The 24,069-nt window shown below is 32.8% G+C and overlaps 1 protein-coding gene across 1 annotated transcript in view; it reads left to right on the forward strand.

Moving 5' to 3' along the window:
• FSTL4 (follistatin like 4) overlaps window positions 1–24,069 on the forward strand; it is a 529,546-nt gene that overhangs the window by 235,728 nt on the left and 269,749 nt on the right. The gene's annotated exons all lie outside the window — the stretch shown is intronic.

Consider the following 24,069-nt stretch of genomic DNA (forward strand, 5'->3'; position numbering starts at 1 on the left):
GCATTTATATTCTATTTACATTTGTTCTTAATTTGACCTTAGGAGAAGTAGTGTTATGTTGAGTCAGAAAATAACAAAGATTTCTTCAATACATACCAGGTTACAGTTATTATATTGAATACTCAGAATCCATGTAAAAATAATACAAAATTTTATCCTTGTCCTCAACGAGTTTACAATCTAACAGAGGAAGACAATATTGGGAGGAAATGAGATGAGTGTTTTTTGTTTGTTTGTTTGTTTTTTATTTCCAAACTTTGATGGAAGTCTAATGTACTTGTCAGCATGTAGGAAATAGCAAAAAAAAAAAAAAAAAAAAAAAAAAAAATGTGTTTAGCTTCCTTTTTAAATGAATTTTGGAATTCATGTTTCCTTACTCCAGTCAAAGTGTGCCATCAGAGGGGAAGAGATTACTGAGATCTAAATTGGGATGCAAATCAATTTTTACCAAAAGACATGGCCTTTTTTTTTTTTTTTTTTTACCAAAATTTCTTCAAAACAACCACAAATGCTATAAACTGACTTAAGCATTGTCAATTTAAGCTAGTGAAAACTACCAGTAGAGGTAGGTCATAGGAAGTGTTTGGGAATTTATTCAAATCATTATATGCCCTCCCTCTTCCACTAACATTTGCCTATAACTATTATTAGGTCTAATATATGTTCTCCTGATTAATTTCTGCAAGTATGTCTATGGGCTCAGTTATTGAGTTATTATGTAGTTGACATTTTTCAAATTGCATATTAGAAATAGATTATATCTAAGATCCCATGGATCAGGCAGGAGTTCACCAATAAAAAGAATTATAATACTGATGATAAGTTTATTTTTTTTCATTCAATATGGAGTCTTAGATAATCACTTAATCTCTTCATACTTTAATTTCTTCCCCTGTTGATTAGCAACAATACAACCTTAGGAGATTGTTGTAAAATTATCTTCATTTTTCTAGTTGAAAAATTCAGATTTTCAACATTGGCCTCACATTTGAATTTTTTTTCTCATGAATTCTCTGACATTTATATTCCTTATTATATTATATTCATTTTATACATAAGAAAATCAAGTCCTTCCTAAATTAATTAACTTAACCAAGCTCTGACAAATAATAGAGGAAAATCCCAAAGTCTAGGTTACATAATTCCAAAACCATCACTATTTTAATTGGAGCATGATATCATTAATATTAGACACAAATGAATTTGCAGCACAATCTCTAATTTTTGCATGATGGTCTGTGCCTCTGGGTTAACATCATTTCAAATTATACTTTTTTCCTGTCTCACTGTCACATTTTTATTCAAAGCACAAAAGTTTAAAGAGACCCAGAAATATTTCTGAGAAAAATTGTTTTACCCAGTATAGTTTCCAGTTTAATAAAGTGAATTATTCATTGTCTGTTGACCAATAGTTTTGTGCAGTAGAAACATCTAGGAGATATAACTTGGAGTCAAAAGGTCTGACTTAGAGTTAAACTATTGCCTTTACTTTCTATGTAACATATCACTTAAGTTGCAAAGGGCTTTGTGGTCAGATTCAGAAAAAATGAACTTTATTAAACTCTTTAAAGTCACTTCAGATTTTTATAACATTTCTTAATTTCTTCCTTCATAAAGTTTGCATGTGTTGTATGGTTTCTGTTATCTCTTCTCACCATAATAGCTTTTCACTTGCTCTGGAAATACTCTAGGCTTCCACCTAATAATTTAATGAGGCTCCAAAGTTGGCTGCAAATGTTGGAGTCTCTGTCATGGATACTTTGTGTTGAAGAAGCTTTTATTTTTGACCGAATTGTGTGGAGGAGTCTCAATCTCAGTTTATGAGATCATTTTCAATTTCTTCAGCTTAAAAATTTATTATTGCCTCGTGTTTTTCATGTCAGTGGCCTCAGCATGGAACAACTGAATAGTAAAAAATGAAATAATTACAAGTTGTTATTGAAAATCTATTATGCGCAAATCACAAAGAAAACTTATTAAAATATAATGACTTTGTGATGTTTCATAAACTCTGGAGAAAAGCACAAAGTAAGCTAACATTTTCATGTTTTTTATTTCTGTTTCCAGGGTCATAATTCCTTGCCCCAGATGAGAGTTGAAGTTGATTTGATGTCTAGTCAGCTTTGATTAGACATTCAAAACAAATTAGTGGATTTTTTTAATGGATGTCCAAATGTTAGTAAATACTCACAAATGATTGCTAAGGATACAGAGATTACTATTGTCCTCACCCATTTTAAAATAACATTTAAATGTGAGCTGTTTCCTCAATGAGAATCATAGTAAGTCCATAATTTTCAGAATTTTCCAAAGTTTTTGAGAAGATTGCAACACACAAGTTAAAGTTGCTGGTTTCTAACCTTTTGTTTCCATTGAGTATATGATCATTGATTTATAAACTGGACATCTTCATCCTAAACACTGTCACTGTGAGTTTAATAGGAACCCTACTCCCCCAGGGGTTGCATGAATCAACCTTTTCTTTTGAGATTTTTCCCTGCTATTTTCTTAGAGTGAAAATCTATTTACTATAAAAGTTCAAAAATAAGATTCAGAGTATAATGGAGATCTATATATAATGTTTTTGAGTTCTTTTCAATGTATCATTAGAGTAAAAAAATATCATAAGGGAAATAGATGATAGAAGAACAAAGGAATAAATTAATCAATCAATTTATTCATTGATATGTTTTCTATGTACAAAGCATTCTCATTAGTGTTGAGTATCCTAAAAGAAAAATAGGACCACTTCTAACTTAAAGGAGCTCCCATTCTGATGTCATGGATGGTTAAGACATCTACTATGTACCAGAATTCTAAGTATTTTACAAATATTATCTTATTTGATCCTCATAACTCTCTGTGACCCAAGCATTTTATTTACCTGCCTCACACAGCCAAGAAGTTTTTGAGACTGGATCTGAACTCCAAACTTCTTGTCACCAGTTTCAGCATTCTTTTCAGTCAGGCCATATAGTCAATACTCTAATGTCTTTTTCACATGGTAAATGTATTACATCATAAATGAATGGCAAAAGTATTTAGTTTTTTACCTTCTTTATAGTACTGAAAAATCAAGAAAATCTCTGACACATTGAACAGATCCTGTGCCAACATGTTGGGAGGAGCCTTGTATATAATGATTTGGCAAGTTGGGTTGTTACTTATCTACATTAATATAGGTCTCTTTTGATTCAATGAGTATAAGAGGCCTTTGATTATTAAATAAAAAAATAAAGCTTCAGAAATGTTCTAAACGAATATGTCATCATGATATCAAGATGATGCTGGTTTCTCAATAGCTATTCACCCCAGTGCCACCTTTTGGCAGTTCTTACCAATTTAGAAATTAAATAATTCATCACTGGAAGGTTATTAATTTCAATAAAGTTATAAATTCTGATAAAGATTAATCTCATGAAAGAAGGAAAAACAACTAGACCTAGTTCCATGTGCTTTACCTCACTCTAGAATTACAGCAATCTCCTAATTATTTTTGACATACTCATTACATGCCTATAATTTTCAAATTGCTCTATTGGACCCTGGGAGAGATAAATATTTTTATAGTGACTTTTGTAACTGACACCAATGAATTTGAAGTGCCAACAACATACTCAGATTTCTCACAGATAGTTGAGAATACAACCCCTACCAACATGAAGCTTACAGTCTAGTAGGAAATATGAAAATTGCACAGGTGTAATCATGAACAGTATTGGGTAATAGAATGCATTCAGAAGAATTTTTTTTTAGTTATTGAGTAATTCTGGAACACATCAGGGAAAAGTTATTTCAATTAGGGAATATTGGTATTGGCCCTATCAAAAGTATAATCAAAACACATAGGCTTGCCATCCTTCTGCATATTTAGATGACAGAGCATTGCTTCTCTTAAAGTGTTTGATAGGAATGTGTGGGTCATCCAGAATACAAGATTAAGTAGAAACAAAGACACGAGTTGTTCAAGATTTAAATCTTAGGGCCACAGTCAAAGTGATTCCCTAAGCAAAAAAAAAAAAAAAAAAAAAAAAAACCTATTGAGTTTTTTTGAACACAGCAATGATATTTTAACAAAAATTTAGTAATTCATATGCACATGTGTATATATACACATGTGCATATAAATGCATGGGCAATGATTATATCAAAGAAAGTCTTCCCTAATTTTGGAGAAGTTGTACAATTTAATAATTTTATCTGAACACAAAATCAAATTACCTTCTGCACAAACTAGGTGGACTTAGTTACCATGAGAGTTTACAAAGCACAGGAATTGATACCACCTCAAAGCAAACTCTTGTTGAATGGCAATATTCAAAGAATGCTTGGTGTCAGGCTGAAAATGATACTTAGAGGAGGAAGATATTGAAAGTTTGAATGAGTAAAATTAGAAAGAGGAAAAGATTATAATATAACAATTGGAAGCTTGAGTTCCAATATCTCATCTGAATCTTATTATAAAGATAAGATGTAGCACTTAACATAACATGTTGGGATTTCAGTGATTATTTCATTGCTATTACATAGAAGCCTATTTCCTCTATGCTGCTACAGTCGTCTATATGGCATCCTGTAGATTATTTTACCTGATTTCAGGAAAATATGAGATCAATCCAACTCAAGATACATTAGCTGTGTGACCTTGGGTATGTCACTAAATCTCTGGCTCTGTTTGCCATATGTAAAATGAAGGTTTTTACAGAATTTACAAATTACAAGGTTTTTAAAGAATTCAATCTAGAAACATATAAATAAAGTTTCATGCCTTAAAACTCTACAGAAATGCCAGTTTTATTATTATCATCTTGATTATCATGCATTTTCTCCATTTCTCATTCATAATGTCATACTCCTTTTCTTCATAAGTTTCTACCAACTTTCCCTCATAACTGAAATGTTCCTATTATTCACTTCTACCTTAGTGAATCCATAATTTCCCTTAAAATCCAACTCTAACCTTTATAGACATCCCACATAATAGTGTTTCCCTTGCCTCTCTAAACAAAATATTATTGTAGTATTTTTTCACATATACTTACATATATTTCCTTCATCCAACCCTTAATAAAAATCTAAATGCCTTAATAAATCCATGTACTGTTTTTATCTTTTTGGCATTTTTATTATTGAATCCTTAGTGCCTTTGGGCAGTAGGATCAATAGTTTATGAAAAGCTTATTGAATGAGCAAACACATGGCATTGTATTAACAGTTGGAGAAAATATAGCATTTTGAAAACATATTGTTTGTAGCTCACTAAAAACCCTACATCTTTTTACATGTATAACTGTTGGAATCTTTTGATCTGATCTTACAAGGAGATGTTATGGGCCAGAAGAAACAGTTCTACTAAGTAGAATTGATAGACAATAATGCTTGTGTTTAGAGAGCTCATATAAGCAAAAAGTATTTAAGTACTCATTGGAATTCACAAGTATGGGAGATTCACAAAGTTAACTGTGTAACTTTGTGAATTCACACGTCCCTTGAAGCTCTTAGGGCCAGAGAGCACTCTGGGAGGAAACCCATAATCCTACTCTCTTGTATCCCATAATCCCTCTCTTGGAGAAGGAGCATAAATAGAGCTTCAGGGAGCCAGTCAAGGGAGTTCAGCTGAAAAGATTCAGAGTGGAGGAGCGTCAGATCAGAAGAAGCCACGAGTTGGAGTTGAGTTAGAGCCAGGAGTTACTTAGGAACATTACCAAGAGTCGGAGAGGAGCACTCTGGGAGATTGAGAGCCAGAAGCCCTCTCTCTCGGAGGCAAGACAGATTCACCTTTGTACTGGCTGGAGGCTGAAGAAAGCAGAGGCAGAAGCAAAGGACAAAACTGCAAGAGCTTTTAGAACCAAGGAGAGAGAGAGGCCTCTAAGAAAAACTAATTGGGCTAAAAGATCAAAACTTTTAGCACCTGACTGCATTTGGATGATTATTTACTTTTAACTGATATTAAGGCTGCCTCCAGAAAACCTCCCCAAGAAACCTGCTTTCTCCCAGAGAGAACCTATTATATTTTAAAGAAGAAAAACACCACATATAATCATCTCTGATGCTATTGTGCAATTGATTCTTTTTTTTTTTTTACTGAACCAAAAGATTATTTTTCCTATTATTTGCATGTATTAAAATTCTCACTTTATCTCACATTATAATAGGAATTTTCCAATATCTCTGATCAGAATTCTTTTAATCTTCACTTGAAAATCTTTCACAAGAGAATTCAGTCTTATTAAGATTTCCTTTCTACTATTGAATCACTATTTTATTAGGATATTTTGTCCTCAGCCTCATCCTTCTTGTATATGAAAACTCTTCAGATACTTGAAGATAGTTATAATATTGCTTTGATGGTTTATTTGATCTCTATATATCATGCTCTCCAGTACTTTACATATAATTGTTTGTACATATGTACTGAAGCTTTGTCAATGTTATTCCTAACATTTGTCAACAAAGACTACTGCAGGTAAAGGCTGAGCAGAACAGAATATAATGGTCCTATCACCTCCAATGTTTTGAACTATGTGATTTGCATAATCCAGTCTAATCCAATTCTTCCCTCCCTTTCCTTACCCAATCCAATGTTTAGCATTATCCCAGGCTCAATATTCTTCTCAATTCCTTTTGAATGCTTAACTGGGTTACTTGTTCACTTTCCTCTTCTTCCTTCCAGGACATGGAGATGATTTTTTATCTTGTTAATATTCAGGCAAAGCATGTCTATGCCATTTTATTGGCATGCAAATCCAATGAACATTGTTAAGCACCTGCTATCTACTAGGCACTGGGCTTAGTGTTCTGCATACAATTAAAAAGCAAAAAATCCTCTCTTGAAGAAAATGATTATCTTAAATTGAAGTTAGAACAAAGAGGGGGGCAGGAAAGGGGATGGGTCTAAGGAAGGGAATGGACACAAGGAAATATTTATTTGTCAGTGTGCAGACATCTTGTCTCATGGAGTTGAAACCATTCAGTACAACAGATGCAAAGTGAAGTGAATACAGTGCAGTTTCTGCACTCAATAAAAGAAGGTATTGAAAAGAGTTTCGGACTCAGCCCTGCCTCCATTCAGAAGGATATCTTTTTTCCCTTGGAGTTGAAACCAGACAGAGCAACAGATGCAAAGGGGAAAATATGCCATTTTACTGACAGTCTAATAACCACGTATCCAAAGCAAATGAGGTTAGCCTGGCATGACACATTATTGATGGCAACATGCTGATTTATAATGATTCCCTCTTTCCCTTTAAGTGTTCACAAACTATCCTTTCAATAATAATTTCTGGAAGTATGCCAACATTAGAGAGGAAACTTGATTGTGCCTAGATATTCTAATATCTGGCTATTAGTGAATTACCTTAGATGAGGCATAAGACATGGAAAAATTACATGTTGGATCGAATCTTATTAATGATTTTAAACAGTCTCTTTTTTAAAAATAGAGCTTATATTCTAGTAAATGCTTAACTAATATTTATGTAATGTTTTATTGTTGCAGTATTGAAATACCTTATCTTACTGGGCCTTCAAAATAATGCTATGAGATAGATCTTCATGGTGATTAGAATGGAACAGAATAAGTTAGCATGAAGATGTGGGTTCTTTTTAGGGACTTTTTAGCCTCAGTCAATTACGTGCTCACTGTGTATATAGACAATGGAAAAATACAAAAGTGGAAAAATTTGAACTTCCATTTTATATTTTTGGAATGACCTCAAATGTCTATGTGTTATGCCATGGTTTATTGCAAATGCTTTTGGCTCAGTCAGGGAACCATATGTCTTTAAGGTGACAATTTGAAAAGAGAATAATTTGTTTTCCACTCTTTTGTAACCCTCCCAAAAGTACATGACATCAGAAAAATGTACATCTGCCCTTACAAATATTGATGCTTTTATGAATTACTCAGAAACTCCATCAGATGGTTGTTTTTTTTTTTGTCTAATGCAAAATCTATTAATTGAATGTTTTTGTTTCCTACAAACTAATATATATTTAATTACTCTTATTTTAAGCTGTATTAATTCTGTATCTTTCATTTTCATAAAAAACCTGATATCTAAGCTAAATGGTTGTGAACTGTGTTTGTTATCTGACATGTTAAAAGTCATTGAAATGCTATTTTCAAAATAAATGGGATATGTCTGCCTTTAAAATGCCCTTCATCTCATTACAACAATTGAATGCTTGTTCTGAAAGGAAATTCAGATATTCCCATGAATGCAGCCAATTTCAATTAGCTCTGTTTTTTTTTTTTTTCCCCATAGAACTTAACAGAGAAAACCAGTTTCAAATTTTGACTTCAAAATTTACTATCTACATGTTTTGGGGCAATTCATTTCATTTTTCTGGACCTGGATTTCCTTCCTTTTAAGACAGCTATTTATTTCATATACAATAAATTATAAGTACTTGAATTCTAAGCAATAGATTAAGGAATATAAAAGATTCTGGGAAGATGGTGGAGTAGATCAGAAAATTCCAAGCTCTATAGGTGTCCCCCCAACAAAAACCCAAAACCACTCTTTAGGGCAAATGTGGAGCAGTAAAACAAAACAAGAATTGGGGTAAAACAGTGATGATCCTCCTGGGACCACCAGAGAAAATCCAAAGAAAGATACCAGAACTGAGACTTAGACCTCAAGAAGTATAAAAACCTCTAGATTGATTCTGATGAAACAGCAGGTATAGGATGGGGTTGTAGTTTATCATAATGCTTGGTAAATACAGAAGCAGTTAGGTGAGAATACTACTTGTTGTGGGTACTTATAGGATAGTGGAGTACTAAATTTTGGTTATAAACCAAACCAAACCAAACCAAAGGGAGAAACTGAAGGAGAATCTGAAGCTAGAAATACATCTCACACACCCCACAACTAGATTTAATTATACTGATGAGCTGTTATTTTTAAAAATGAGCAACCAAAGTAGAAAAACCTAACCATAGAAAATTACTATGGGAATCAAGAAGACTGGGGTTCATCTCTAGAGAAGTATACTGATACAAAAAAAAAAAAAAAACAAAAAACTATTATTTTACCCAAAGAGTAACATCAAATGTTCATCTGTCCAAAAAATAATTCATAGAACTCAAAAAAAGACTTATAAAAATAAAATGAGATTTAGGAAAAATTAAAACAAAAATAAGAACAATCCAAGAAAAACAAGTAGTTTATGAAAAGAAAATCAGCCAATTAGAAAAGGAGCTCCAGAATTGTAGGGAAGAAAATATCTCCTTGAAAATCAAAATTTTGCAAGGTAAAGCCAGTGAAATTATAAGAAACCAAGAAATAATTAAACAAAATAGAAATAATGAGACAATAGAAGAGAATGTGAAACATATAAGAAAAACAACTGATCTCAAGAACAAATCGAGAAAATAAGAATCAGACTACTTGAAAGCTATGATAAAAAAGAATCTTGATATAATAACATACTGAAAAAAGAATATTTAGTGGATTGCCAGACTCTTAATCTCTTATTTTCTTGCAAAAATAGACTTGAATTTAGTAAAAAATTTTTCATAGAAGAGCCAAGAGAAACATAAGGTAAATATCAAAGACTAATTACCAGGGACCCAATTAAGACAAACTATGTTTTATACTGGGAAAAGTAAACCAGATGTCTAAGAGTGTCATTAGTAGTTTGAAAGAAAGATTTAGATAAAATAGATTATAATGGGATTCTAAAAAGCAAAATTGTTTAGAAAAATGGTAAAAAGAGTAACTATCTTATGTGAATGAGGTACAAGAGAAAAAAGTGACTAAGGAATTAGAGTGGGGGGGAGGAGGGCTTGTAATTCTGGAACTCTACTCTCATTGGTAATAGGTTAAAGAGAGAACCATGCATACATGCCCATATACAAACATATAAGTATTTGTTTATAGTCTTCTAAATTCATCAAAAAACAGGTAGATAAAGGGATAGGGAAGGGAGATAGGAAAAGGAAGGAATTTTTAATGGGAACCCTACTCATATCAAATCAGAGTTAAAAAGACAGCATCATATACATTTAGAAGGGAATAAAAGTCTTTTAAGTTTATAAAGAAATAAAAGGGCAAGGGAATAGAATAGGGGTTATAGACAATGTTTAAATTAATGGTGATGGGATAAAGTATGTAGATAAAGTGTAGAAAAGAGGCATTGGGTCAATGGAAGAGGTTAAGAGAAGAATCACTGGTATGAGTAAGGTAAGTTAAATAATAGAAGGGCAAGGTAATAGGTAGAAGTAAAGTCAAAGAGTGAGGAGTGACAGGAAATAAGAGATATATACAAATATAAAATAAAGATCAGGATTAGAATTTTTATGTAGGAAAAGTAGGGAGGGGTAGTAATCATGATCTAAGACAAAGTTAAAACTAAAATTGATTCCATCCAAAGAGAAAAATAGAGAAACTATACTGTCAGTCATATTAATCACTATTGTTTTAGACTATTTAAAATAACTTTAAAGTGAGAGGTTGGAATACTGTTATAATGTAGGAATGATGAGTTAGTGGATTTAGAAAAATATGAAAAGATTTGGACTCATATAGATGTTATCCACTTTGGGAGAAAAAGAACATAGTACAATTTTACATATAGTCTTACATAGATGCATTTGAAATATATGTGTCTATGTGTATGGCTATAATTATATATATATGTGTGTGTGTGTGTGTGTGTGTGTGTGTGTGTATATATATAAAATCTGTGTATAAACATGTACTTATATATACGTTTGTGTACATGTGTGTATATGTATATTGTATATATTTGAGAGAAATATTTATATATGTATTCTAGATCTATATATTGAAATTTATATATTCTATATAAAATATGTATATATAATCCATATCTATGTAGATTTGGATATATGGAGATATATATGTGTGTATATGGGAATGTAGTATACATATATGCTTAACTGTAGCCTTCTTGTAGGAGGAGGGATGGGAAAGAGAAAAAAGAATAGCAACTTCCTACAAAGAAGCAAAAATAGAAAATCTGTTCTCAATATGTAATATTTATTATATAGGATTTCTTAAATTAGAAATGTATTGCTTCGTATTTAGAATCTCATATTCTTTTATGCACATGGCAATATTTTTGTTTAGACTAAATAAAATACCTAAAAATGACTAAGTTACAGAATACCTCAAGAAAGGGATCCATGAACTTGCTAAAGAAAAAAAAAAAATTAGGGGCAGCAAGATGGCATATTGGATAGAGCACCAACCTTGAAATCAGGAGGACCTGAGTTCAAATTTGGCCTCAAATACTTAACACTTCCTAACTGTGTGACCTTGGGCAAATCACTTAACCCCAATTGCCTTAGGGGGAAAAAAAGAAAAAAGTTAGAAATTTATTTCAATATAATTGATCTCACACTTAATCTCATATATTTCATACATTTACAAATATAATTCTGACATTGGACTTAGAAATTTCAGTAGATTGCCAAAGAAGTTTGACAAGAATATAAGGGAAGGATTTTTTTTTAAGGCTGGCATTTGAGCTGGTTCTTTCAAGTAATGGCAGAAGTTCAATAGGCAGAAATTATGAGAGGACAACATTTAAAGAATCAATAAAATGATGAGTAGACTTTTGTATTGGATACTTTTGAGAACAGCAAATAGTCCAGATTGATTATACTGAAGATTGTACTATGGTTTTCAACTTGGCTCAATGTAATATGTACTGCATTAGTTTATAGAAAGTTCACTTTAAATTCTGGCCATACCACTTAATAATAGTATGACTGTGCAGAGCCTCAGCTGTAAGAATCTCTCAGAGCCTCAGTTTCCTCAGCTGTAAGATCAAGGAATGAAATGATATATGTTTCCCAGCTATTTGTGCAAAATTAATTTAATTATATTTGACAGGCCATTCTTTTTTTTTCTCTTCTCTTCCCTACTAAGAAATAATTTCCCTCATATCCATCACATCATAGCTTTGAAGTATCTCTATTCTGACTCTTACTGATTGCAATCCTGGTGATTTTACTGTGCTGACCCTTGGTTTTTAGAATTTTCAAATGCTATTATCTGAGTAACACGTTACCAGACTTATAGGGGGATGGAAACATGGGGGTGTGAGGAAAGCATCATTTCTGCCAGGAAAATTCAGATCCTGTGTCCTATGCCCTTAGCAAGTTGAGTAGTGAAATTGCCTCCCTGTGAGCTCCTGCCCAGACTTAATATTGTTATCATGGCCTGTATTAGCTAATCTATTTCTATTAGTACAGGCCTTTCCAAACCTCTTAATGAAGTTTGTGACCACAGAGAGGCACAAATGGTGATGGTTTATGGGCTGAAATCCAGCAATGACGATACCTCCTTGTAGTCGACAGGCCAGTGATTTGTGAAGCTGGCCTTTCAGATCTAACTTCAATACTTGTCTAATATATATCTCAGTAACCAAAAAGAATATCTTGCCAAAACATTTTTTATAAAATTATTTTATGAATTTATACAGTTCGATGAAATTGGAGACTTTAGAAAATTGCAATGTAATATTTAACCCAAATAATTACTATACAGTTCACAACTAGTTTTAAGGAGGTTCTTTTGTACATCATGTCACCTCAGTTGTCAGTATACATAAGCTGAAGCTTTATCCTGGCACATCTTGACCCTAATGAAAGAATTCTTTCAAAGTTTTCTCAAAGTCTATTCCATTTTGCACTCTATGATCCACAGTAGAAATTTTTTTTTGGAAAATTCTTAATATTTAGGCTTGATACATGTCTAAGGTTTCTGCTAAAAAAAAAATATTATCAACATCTCTTTTAGAAAGGTCTTTAATGTACCCAGTACAAAGTACTTGTATTTATTTCCTCAATCACAAAAGAGATATTTATTAACATTGTCTAATACTTAAAGCATGAAACAATAACCTATATATAATTATACTTTCTACATCAGTTTATCTTGAAAACTTTAAAGCCTGAAATGGTTTGTGGAATCTGGAAGTGTTATTTCACATGTCCTTCTATTTTATAACAAGACATACCTTGTCTTTTTTTTAAACCCTCTTTCTTCCTTATTAATTTCTTGGAAATGACTAAATTTTTTAAATCTGTACTCAGGTCTAAAAAATTCAGACTTCTTGTATTGATGAAGTTGTTACAAGGCCTAGGAAATCCAGCTAAGAATCATTGTTATTAAGGAAAGAAACTGAACTGGAGATACCTAGGACTTTAGATCTAATTTGACAATCAGAAAGAAAAGTATGTGCCTTTTATATCTTGTTTTAGCATCTACCAGTACTGTTCAGAATAAGAGAGCATCTGGAAGTGAGAGAGAGAATAATCAATTGCAAGTGTTGAAAATATCCTAATATTCTTCATAATCCAGAAAAAAGAGCAACAGTAGTTTTCTTTACGCTTATAGTTTACTCAAAAATCTATTTCTTGACAAAGCCTACTCCTATTCCTGTGTGTAATGTTCTCTTCTCTAAAATATAATTGTTCTCTGAGAGCAGGTTTCCTGGTGGGCTTCTGGGAGCAGCTTTCGTTTCAGTTCAGTGTAATAATCACCTCAAATGCAGCCAGGAGTTTAAAGTTCAATCCTTTATTGTCTCCTTCAAAATAGCCCGGTTAGCTTTCTTAGAGGCCTATCTCTCCCCTTGGTTTCAAGAGCTCTTAGTGCTTGTCCGTTGCCTACAGCCAGCACAAAGGTGGAAGTTGGAATGAATCTTGACTCCTCCTCCGAGAGTGGGATTGTGGGCTTCTGACTTGTGAATCTCCCCAAGCTTCCACTGGGCTTGTCCTTTTATATGCTCTTTTAGAGGTGTGAACTCTTAAAGGTGTGAGAGAGTGAACTCTTGCAGAATTCTAACAAGTACTAAGCATATTAGTGAAGCAGAGAACTGCTAAGCACCATGCTAAAATTAGACAACTGACTTAGCACCTTGTAAGAATCCTAACACCTATGACTAAGAAACCACTAAGAGATTTCTGAGTCATCACAAAGCCTAAGTTCAACAGGGACAATCAGAGTTGTTCCATCATCCCAAAAGAAGAATTCAATTGGGAACAAAAAGAGTTTACTTATCCCAAAGCATAGTCCCTCTACATTTAGACAGAACATATATTTCTGAAAAAGCCCAGCATGCTCCATGAATACTCCACAGGATGGCCACACTGGCTACATTCCAGAACAACTCTCTCTCTTCCTTTCACTATGTTAAGAAAAGGAAAAGAAGATGTGATGAAAAGTAAGAAAATAAAAGCTTTGTAAGATGATCACAACTACAATGAGTCTAAAATCAATCTATCAGAAATCCAATTTGTAGCAATCCTGTGCAGATTAGCTAAATAACTGAGTATGATGACAGAAGACAAATTAAAAATAAGGGGTTATATATGGTGTTGTTTAAACCATTCCTATTATGGTTCCAATAGTTTCCTTTGTTATTAATACAATAATGCTGTTTATTAAGAAGTTTTATGTAAGAGAAACTGAGTTACAAATGTCAGGTTTTGTTAAGGGATTTCAGCTACCATTTAATTCCACCTATACATGAAAATAAGAGCATGTTCAATAAATGTCTGTCAAGCCATTGTATAAAAACTTCCAAGGAAGAGGAATTTTTCACCCCTCAAAAAATTATATTCCACTGTAAGGAATGACCAGCAGGATGAATACAGAGAGGACTGGCGAGACTTACATGAACTGATGCTAAGTGAAACAAGCAGAACCAGGAGATCATTATATACCTCAACAACGATACTGTTTGAGGATGTATTCTGATGGAAGTGGATCTCTTCGATAAAGAGAGCTTTAATTGATCAAAGATGGACAGAAGCAGCTACACCCAAAGAAAGAACACTGGAAAATGAATATAAACTGCTTGCATTTTTGTTTTTCTTCCCAGGTTATTTATACCTTCTGAATCCAATTCTCCCTGTGCAACAAGAAAACTGTTCGGTTCTGCACACATATATTGTATCTAGGATATAGTGTAACCTATTCAACATGTAAAGGATGGCTTGCCATCTGAGGGAGGGGGTAGAGGGAGGGAGGGGAAAAATCAGAACAGAAGTAAATGCAAGGGATAATGCTGTAAAAAAATTATCCTGGCATGGGTTCTATCAATAAAAAATTATTTTTAAAAAAAATTATATTTCACTTTTGTACAGCTCTCTAATTATTAAGAAGTTGCTCCTGACTTCAATCCTAAATTATCCTCTTTGCAAATTCCATAAAATAATGAAAGTTAACTAAGCAAAATATCAATTTTTTTCAGAATATTCACTATCTAAACATTCCTTACTGATCTTGTACTTGTGAAATATATATTTTTGTCAAAGTATACATTTTACTTTTTTCCTATTTAATTTATTACATTGGTGCAGTGTTACTACCTGTCCTGAACTTTTGGAATATTTATTTTTTCATAGGATGTATTTTGTGTAACCTCAAAATTTGATGTGTGCCATCTACGTTTTCATCCAGGTCCTTAATAAACATGTCAAATTTCATTGGAAACCTGCTATTGACACTAAAATATTGACTACTTATTAAATCTGACCACTTAGCTACTTCTGAATCTACTTGATTGTATTAACATTTGATACATATCTTTTCATCTTCTCTACAAAAAATTACATGACATTATCTTATAAAAAGCTTTCTAACTCTAGATTATCCCTATATAAAGCATTTTCCATATCATAGAATTAATAAAGGGAAGGAAGGAAAAAACCCCTTGACCTGTTGTTTTACAAGTCAGTGTTTTAATCAAAGCTACTATTTCTAGATATTCAACAGGTATGCTTTAATTGATATTCAGAAATTGTCTTTATTGATCTATTGTCAAGTTTTTCCAGCAATTAAAATAATACTCACTGCTTTATAATTAACAAACTACTCCCTTGTCTTTTTTCATTTACTGAGAAAACTAAAGTTTTGATTAATATTTGCAGAAGAGTTCTCTTCCTAGCTTATGGATTGAGAATTTGAGATTTGTAGGTTCTATTTCTTTTCCAAATAATTTCCTATGGAATAATTTATACTATCATTTTATTGACATTGCTTCTTGATTCTATTCTCCAAAATCCTCATGATACATGAACCTGTGGCTAGACATCCAAAGATCTATGGTTTAGTTCTACTCTAACCTGTGATAAATATTTGTTTCTCAAGAAATTAAATGTAAACTCATTTTGGTTAGGAGCTATTATTTTATTTTCCATTTTTTCTTTATATATACTTCCTAAAAATTTATCTTCCAAAATAATAGATACTTGATACATTCTTGTTAAATTAAGCTGAACTGCAATGTGTCACCTAATAATTGTATATCCTTCAGAGAGTTATCATGTTGCCCTTACCCATAGGCTTCTTATCTTTGAAGTGAGGCATTTCATTTCTATCACCTTTCACTTGGAAGATCCTAAGTTTTTTTTATGTTTCCTTTTCTGTAATAAAATAATCATAATTCTTTCACTGCTTCTTCCTCCAAATGGTTGTTTCAATCAAGACTGAATTACTTTGTAAAACTGAATGCACATTTGAGAAATGTTTTTCATTGTCATCATCATCATTTAGCATATCATTCAATGAGACAATTAAGAAAGAAAAAAGCTTGTCAATAATGAATTTTATGTAATAAGTTTGCAGATTGAAGAAGATTTTGGTTTAAAAAATGAGAAAAATAAAGCCGTTTCCTTTAAAAATCTAGAAAAAACTTAGAATTTTCAAAGAAAGACTAATATGGAATAAAAATAATGCTTCAGATAAAAAGTAATCCTACTGTTTTAGTGATATTTTTCAAGGGGATCTTGAAAGATTATTGAGTTCTTCCCTTTAATTTAGGCCAGGTTGTCAAATTGTCCCAATAAAATTATCTGATCTTGACAGATAAGCCCAGAAACAAAATTCTATAGTATATTCTAGTTTGTAATAGAGAGTATATCTGTGGAGTTAGCTAACAGTTTGAATTTTCTCTCATAAACTTAATGACTATGTGATCCTAGAGAAGTCTTTAAACTTCTGTCAACCTCAGTATTCTCATAAATAAAAAAAATAATGGTACCTACTCTATAAGGTTGTTGTGAGGCTCAAATGAGATAACCCATAAAGTATTTTGCATATCTTAAAATGCCATATAAATGATCTTTAAACTTATCCTAATCTTAAAACTAACTAAATTCTTGGCTGAACCCTAATTCAAGAAGATGATAATATTAGTTTTACTCTAAACATTGTTCTCTACTACTATCTTTCAAGATTCTTAGAAAATATCCCCATACTCCACTCTGTGTATTCTTCTGTTTCAAATAGAAGTGGTAAGAACATTTGTTGTTAACTCTCATCCTTACATTTAACTTCATTTGAATAATTTGCAATGAATATGTGGTAGTTCTATTAGGCTAAATAAATCAATTGTGGCTTAATGTCCAAGATCAGGATCTATTGGAGTTTAATTTCTCAAGTATTTATTAAATATATAGTATTTATGAATTGTGTTTAACACTAGAAGAAACACAAAGTATCCTTAAACTCATTAAACCTTAAGTTTAAAATGGCTAAAAGACATTAAGATAGATGAATCAATTGCACATTCTGAATTTTATATTGGTTATAGGGTGAGTTGAAGAGGAAACTGGTTTTAGTCAATGCCTATGATTTCAATGGTAACATGAACTCTCATTGTGAAAATTATCTCTTATTAAAATTTATTCTGCAACTTAGAGTTTTGGGGAATTCCTGTAGGTTGTACAAGTTTAAGTAAATTATCAAGGATCACAAAGATAGTATATGGCAGAGGTAAGGTACGTGCCCAAGATCAGCTCTATATCCATAATACCACCACCTAAATAGAAAGAGAATTAGTAGAAAAAAGATCAAAGGGGAGGCTAATCATTGTTAGATAGGAATTACTTCTAGCTAACAGAATTGGGGAAAGATCCATATATAGGATGACTAGGAAGTGGGATTTTTGATTTGGAAGGAAATTGAATCAAAAGCCTAATGACAAAATTGAGGCACAGGATGATTTTCAAATGACTTTTTTCAAAGTTAACCAAATCTTAAAAGAAGAAGCCAATGCTGGAGATAGTATATTGACTCCAAATCTGGTACTTCTAATCCAGGATCTCCATAGTTGAATGTATCTTGTTGGAAACAATTCAGAGTAAAGATTTGGATCTGGGAAACATTGTAAGTAATGAGGCCACCCTAAAGAGAGAAGGAACATCTAATAAGTGAAAAATACCATGGAAATTGGCCACTAATTGGGAGGACTTGGTCTATGTATTCATACTGTTAGAGAGCAGTATAGATTTAGGATATGTCCTTTACTTATGAGACCATTGATGGTACCACCATCTCCCACTTATGCAGCATGATCTACTTATATGCCTTATGATTATTCATAGTCTTTACTTTTTCATTCCCCTTCTATTTTTAGGCACTTTTAAAAAATGTTTTATCCTTATTCATCATACTACAGCCAGATGAATTACTTGTCAGGTATTATTTATTGTTTTTACTTTGTTTCCCAAGAACCCAGCGTAATGCCTGCCAGAAATTTGATGCTTAATAAATATGAATTTGAACTTAGTATCATAAATCATTGGAGATTTTAGTGTAATCTTTTAAGTCTGTGATCATACTCTTACATCAGAGAAATCTCCATATTACAGGGTAAATTAGTAGGATAGCTCATATTTGATAGAGTAATCCATGAAATGACATCTAAATGGTAAATCATATAGAATCTCTGGGACAATATCAATCTTTTGATTTGAGAAAAGAGGAAATTGAAAAACAGCAAGTTTATGGCTTTTATCAATCAATTAGCATTCATTTATCAAACATAAGACCAGGTTCCTTGGGTACAAAAACAACAAAATATAATAATCCCTATTCTCACAGGCCTTTCATCTGATCATATGTTTTTTTGAAATATAGTACTGTAAAACCAGACTTTGATAAAGCCCATTAGGATTTAAATGGAGCTTCTTGACTATGTCTTTAAACCAAAATCATTCTGAATTTCACTGATGTGCTGTTTCCAACAGCAACATACATTTAGCTATGGATATCCTGGATTAGAAGCACCATATTTGGAGTCAATATAGTATTTCCAACACTAGCCTGTTGTTTTAAGAATTGGTTGACTCTGTAAAAAGTCATTTGAAAATCATCCTGTGCCTCAATTTTGTCATGGAGTTTTTGATTCAGTTTCCTTCCAAATCAAAAATCCCACTTCCTGATCACCCTCTACATGAACCTTTCCCCAATCAATAGTAATTCCCAGCCCAAACTTCCCTCACTCATTGTTTTGATTTTAATGATTCGGAGTGTATACAGCAATTATTTCTGCTTTGCCCAGAAAATCTGAAAATCTTCCTCTCTTTAATTAATTCTTTTGCATAGGCAAAGTAGGCCATCTTTTAACCCAATTCTTATCTGTCTCTTAACTACTGAATTTCAGATAAACTTAGACCAGGAAAAGACATTATCTATAAGAGGCTAAAGTCTCATACTGCATTGAGGGGCTCATTACCTGTTGCACCTATGTTTTGGACATTGAAGACTGGAGGAAAGAATGGGGTCAATGACTTTGCACAATTCTGCTTCACTTGAACCCAGCTCACTTGCAAGTCAAAACATCGTCATCCTGATGTCTTTGCTGACAGCAAAGGATGAACTCAAAAATAAAAAAACAACATGTATATTTATAATTGTATTCAGAATAAATATAAGTTATTTGTGACACAAGAGCATTAGCAATTGTGGTCGGGTAGAAAGAACTTTATAAAAGTCAGTCTTTGTACCATACCTTGAAGAAAGTGAGGGATTCTAAAGGAAGAGAGGATGCAATGGAAACATTGTGGACCATCAATAAACATACAAGGAAAGAAGATGGAGTGTTATTAATGGGGAATAGAAAAGGAAAGTTTGTAATGTATACAAAATACACTGTCATAAAGAAATCATTCATTGCATCTTTGGAAAGGAATTCTTATTTATAGGAATTAAGAAAAGCAGAAGTTATTCAGAGTAAAACAATTCAGTCATTTATCACTTAGGAATCGTGGTGAAATAGCAGTACTTTATTTCATCCTTGAAATAGATAATGATTCCTCTCTCTCAATACATCTACTTTAGTGTATTTTTGTGTGTTTAAATTTTTTTAAACAGCCAAAGTGTGGGGAAGATTTTAGGATCATAGGTCTATATGTGGAAGAGATAACCAAGCACATATATTATAAATCCTACATTTCTGAGACATAGTCAATATGGGCCCAACATGTTAAATTCCTTGTTTAATGTCATTCAGATAGTTGAATCAGAGTTCTAACTCAAACTTATACTTTTTTAATACTCTAATTTGAGTAGTCTTTTCCCTGCCATACTTTGACTGTCATAGATAAAAGGATGATAGACCACTGCCTGAAATGTAGTTTGCCTGAATTCTGGGTGGTATGGTTGGAGTTTGAGAAGCTGAGGCTTCTGCAAAGATAATTTTGAGTGTTTTAAGAGACTGTGCCATTGTAAGGTGTTCTTCCAGAGTGGATTGGTAGATTCTTTTTTTAATTGAATTTTTACATTTTGTTTGTTTGTTATATTTTGAGTTTTGAGCTATTTTCTTCCCTTCCTCCCAAATTTTGCACTAGAGAAGATTATTCTGAACAATATTACTATTACTGTAAAAAAATCCTCTTTGTTTTTCCTCGTTCCATTGTTCATTATTTCATGCATATCTTTCCATGTTTTTCTAAAATCAATTTATCCATCATTTCTTACATCCCAAATCTTCACTGACACACCTGTATATCTGCCTCCCATCTGTCACCCAACTCTCACCTGTGGCTCCAAGAACCAGGAATCGTCAAACTTTTTAAATAGGGAGCCAGTTCACTGTCCCTCAAACTGTTGGAGGGCCGGACTATAGTAAACACAAAAACTTTGTTTTGTGGGCCTTTAAATAAAGAAACTTCATAGCCCCTTAGGGGGGATAATCATCCTCAGCTGCCACATCTGGCCGCGGGCTGTAGTTTGAGAACCCCTGTGTAATCTATGCAGCAGTATATCTTGGTAGAACTAACTCAACAGATGGACTAAACTATCTTCAGGGTAACTGACAGTACACAAAACTTCAAATCTAATGTGGTCACAAAGAGTCAGACATGATTGAACAACAGCAGTAAAAGAAGGTGATAAGAAATGCAGATTAAAATTAAGTTGAACTTCAAAAAAAAGTCATCAGTGAATTAGGAGGTATCTATCCCAAAGAATGTCAAGCCTTTCCCTAGCAGAATGAATGGATAAGAACAATTTGTTCCAATATCCATGAAAGTGGCTGAAATAGGCACTATGGAGTGTTTAGAGCTTGGTCAGACATCAAATCCCAAAATCATCTGTTTCATTCTAGGCTATCACCCATTGTCCTTACTTTTCTCCTGCCACTGGACTTCAATGACTTAGAAAGAAAGAGTGATTCTGATTTTGTACAACTCTTACCTTACTTATAAATCCAATTCACACAAATGTCATAATAGCATCTGTTATTTATTGGTCCTCATCAAAACAAAGGACAAACAACAACAGTCAGACAGAATGATTCCTGGACTTTGAATCTGTTCTTTAGTTCTTTTCCTCTTCTTGACCATCATTGTGACCCTAGTCATGTTCACTCCCATCTCTAAACTTAAAGTGCTTTCCTTAAATAGTAAAGGATTGTGCTAGCTAATATCTAAGATCTTTGCCAGATCTGACATTTTATAATTTTGTCACTTCATTGCCCCATTACTTTAGCAGAATCTTAAAGAACATATAGTGGACTGTGAATTAATCTTGTGTTCAATGGTTTGTAGAGACTGTATACACAATAGCTATATGCCTTCTTAATTAGAAAATAGACAATTGCATCTTATCCAGAGAAAATGTTGAGAAAGCCAGTTGAACCACAATTTCCAGTTATGTTTATCTTAAGAAAAAAACTACTTTTCTATTTAGAGAGTTAAAGATTCCCAGACTCTTCATATATAATATAAATTCAAAAATGAAAACTTTGGGAAACAAATGAAAAGAAACAGAAACCAATAGCATATATAAAATTACCATAACAAAAACGATATCACTACTAAAAATTTGCTTTATTTATTTAAATTTAATGACCACTCTTTAGAAAGAAAAATATATATGATAAAATATATTTCCCTAGGTATGGTGAAAAGATGAGTGGCTAGAGATGTGGATCTTTCTTATGCTATCACAAATGTTCATTTGTTTGATTGTGATTGATTTTCTTTGCTAAAAAGTTGGATTCAAGACAATTTTCAGATGATGAAATTGAAGCTATTTCCACTCATATGAAAGTGTTCCAAATCACTATTGATCAGAGAAATGAAAATTAAGACAACTCTGAGATAACATTATACACCTGTCAGATTGGCAAAGATGACAGGAAAAAATGATGATGAATGTTGGAGGGGATGCGGGAAAACTGGGACACTGATGCATTGTTGGTGGAGTTGTGAATGAATCCAACCATTCTGGAGATCAATCTGGAATTATGCCCAAAAAGTTACCAAACTGTGCATACCCTTTGATCCAACAGTGCTACTACTGGGCTTATACCCCAAAGAGATACTAAAGAAGGGAAAGCCTGTTTGTGGCAGCCCTGTTTGTAGTAGCTAGAAACTGGAAAATGAATGGATGCCCATCAATTGGAGAATTGTTGGGTAAATTGTGGTATATGAACATTATGGAATATTATTGTTCTGTAAGAAATGACCAGCAGGATGAATACAGAGAGGACTGGCGAGACTTACATGAACTGATGCTAAGTGAAATGAGCAGGACCAGGAGATCATTATATACCTCAACAATGATACTGTTTGAGGATGTATTCTAATGGAAGTGGATCTCTTCGATAAAGAGAGCTAATTCAGTTTCAATTGATCAATGATGGATAGAAGCAGCTACACCCAAAGAAAGAACACTGGGAAATGAATGTAAACTATCTGCATTTTTGTTTTTCTCCCCGGATTATTTTTATCTTCTGAATCTAATTCTTCCTGTGCAACAAGAGAACTGTTCGGTTCTGCACACATATATTGTATCTAGGATATACTGTGACATATTTAACATAAGATTGCTTGCCATCTGGGGGAGAGGGTAGAGGAAGGGAGGGATAAAGTCGGAATAGAGGTGAGTGCAAGGGATAATGTTGTAAAGAAATTTTTTTTCAAAATAAGAAAAATTTAAAAAAAAAGTAGGGTTCATGTGGGGAATAGAATTTGCAAAGTAACTGGAATGATAAAGCAGTTAAATAAGAAAAATTCATTTAGAACTTTGTTCTGTCTTGAATTGTTAATGGTTTCCACCTCCTAGACATCTAAGAGGAGATAGTGGGTTACTAGAATGTAGTTTGAATTCAGCTTTAGGGCTTCCTTCTCTTCTTGTTGTCAATGGAATTTTGCCACTGGAAGAGATCACAAAGATTTTCTACACCAACAATTCTTAATCTTTGTTTTTCATGGTGTGACTAAGGGAATCATGAGAAAATTTCACTCCTAGAAATATTTTCCCCTTGAAAATAAAAATTCATTTGGAAATTGAGAGGATGACCATTAATTGGGAAATAGCAGAATAAGTTATGGTATGAATGGAAAAATGAACATAATGAATAGGCTGATTTCAGAAGAGTCTGGAAAGATTTACATGAACTGATGCTGAGTGATGTGAGCAGAGCCAAGAAAATACTGTACTCAGTATCAACAAGATTGTGTAATGATCAAATATGATAGACTTAGCTCTTCTTAACAATACAGTGTTTCAAGACAATTTCCGTAAATTTTGAGTGGAAAATGCTGTTAGCATCCAGTGAAAAAACTAGAGTGAATGTGGATTGAAGCATATCTTTTAATTGTTGTTGTTGTTTTCTGATGGGCTTTCCCTTTTGCTCTGATTTTTTCCTTCCCAACATGATTCACATGGAAATATGTTAAAAGTTAATTGTACATGTATAACCTATATCTGTTTACCTTTTGGGAGAGAGAAAAAAAGGAGGAAAAACTGGAACTCAAAATCTTACAAAAATGAATGTTAAAAAAGCATCTTT

Source organism: Antechinus flavipes, chromosome 2 (assembly GCF_016432865.1).
Source record: "Antechinus flavipes isolate AdamAnt ecotype Samford, QLD, Australia chromosome 2, AdamAnt_v2, whole genome shotgun sequence".
Classification (NCBI taxonomy): domain Eukaryota; kingdom Metazoa; phylum Chordata; class Mammalia; order Dasyuromorphia; family Dasyuridae; genus Antechinus; species Antechinus flavipes.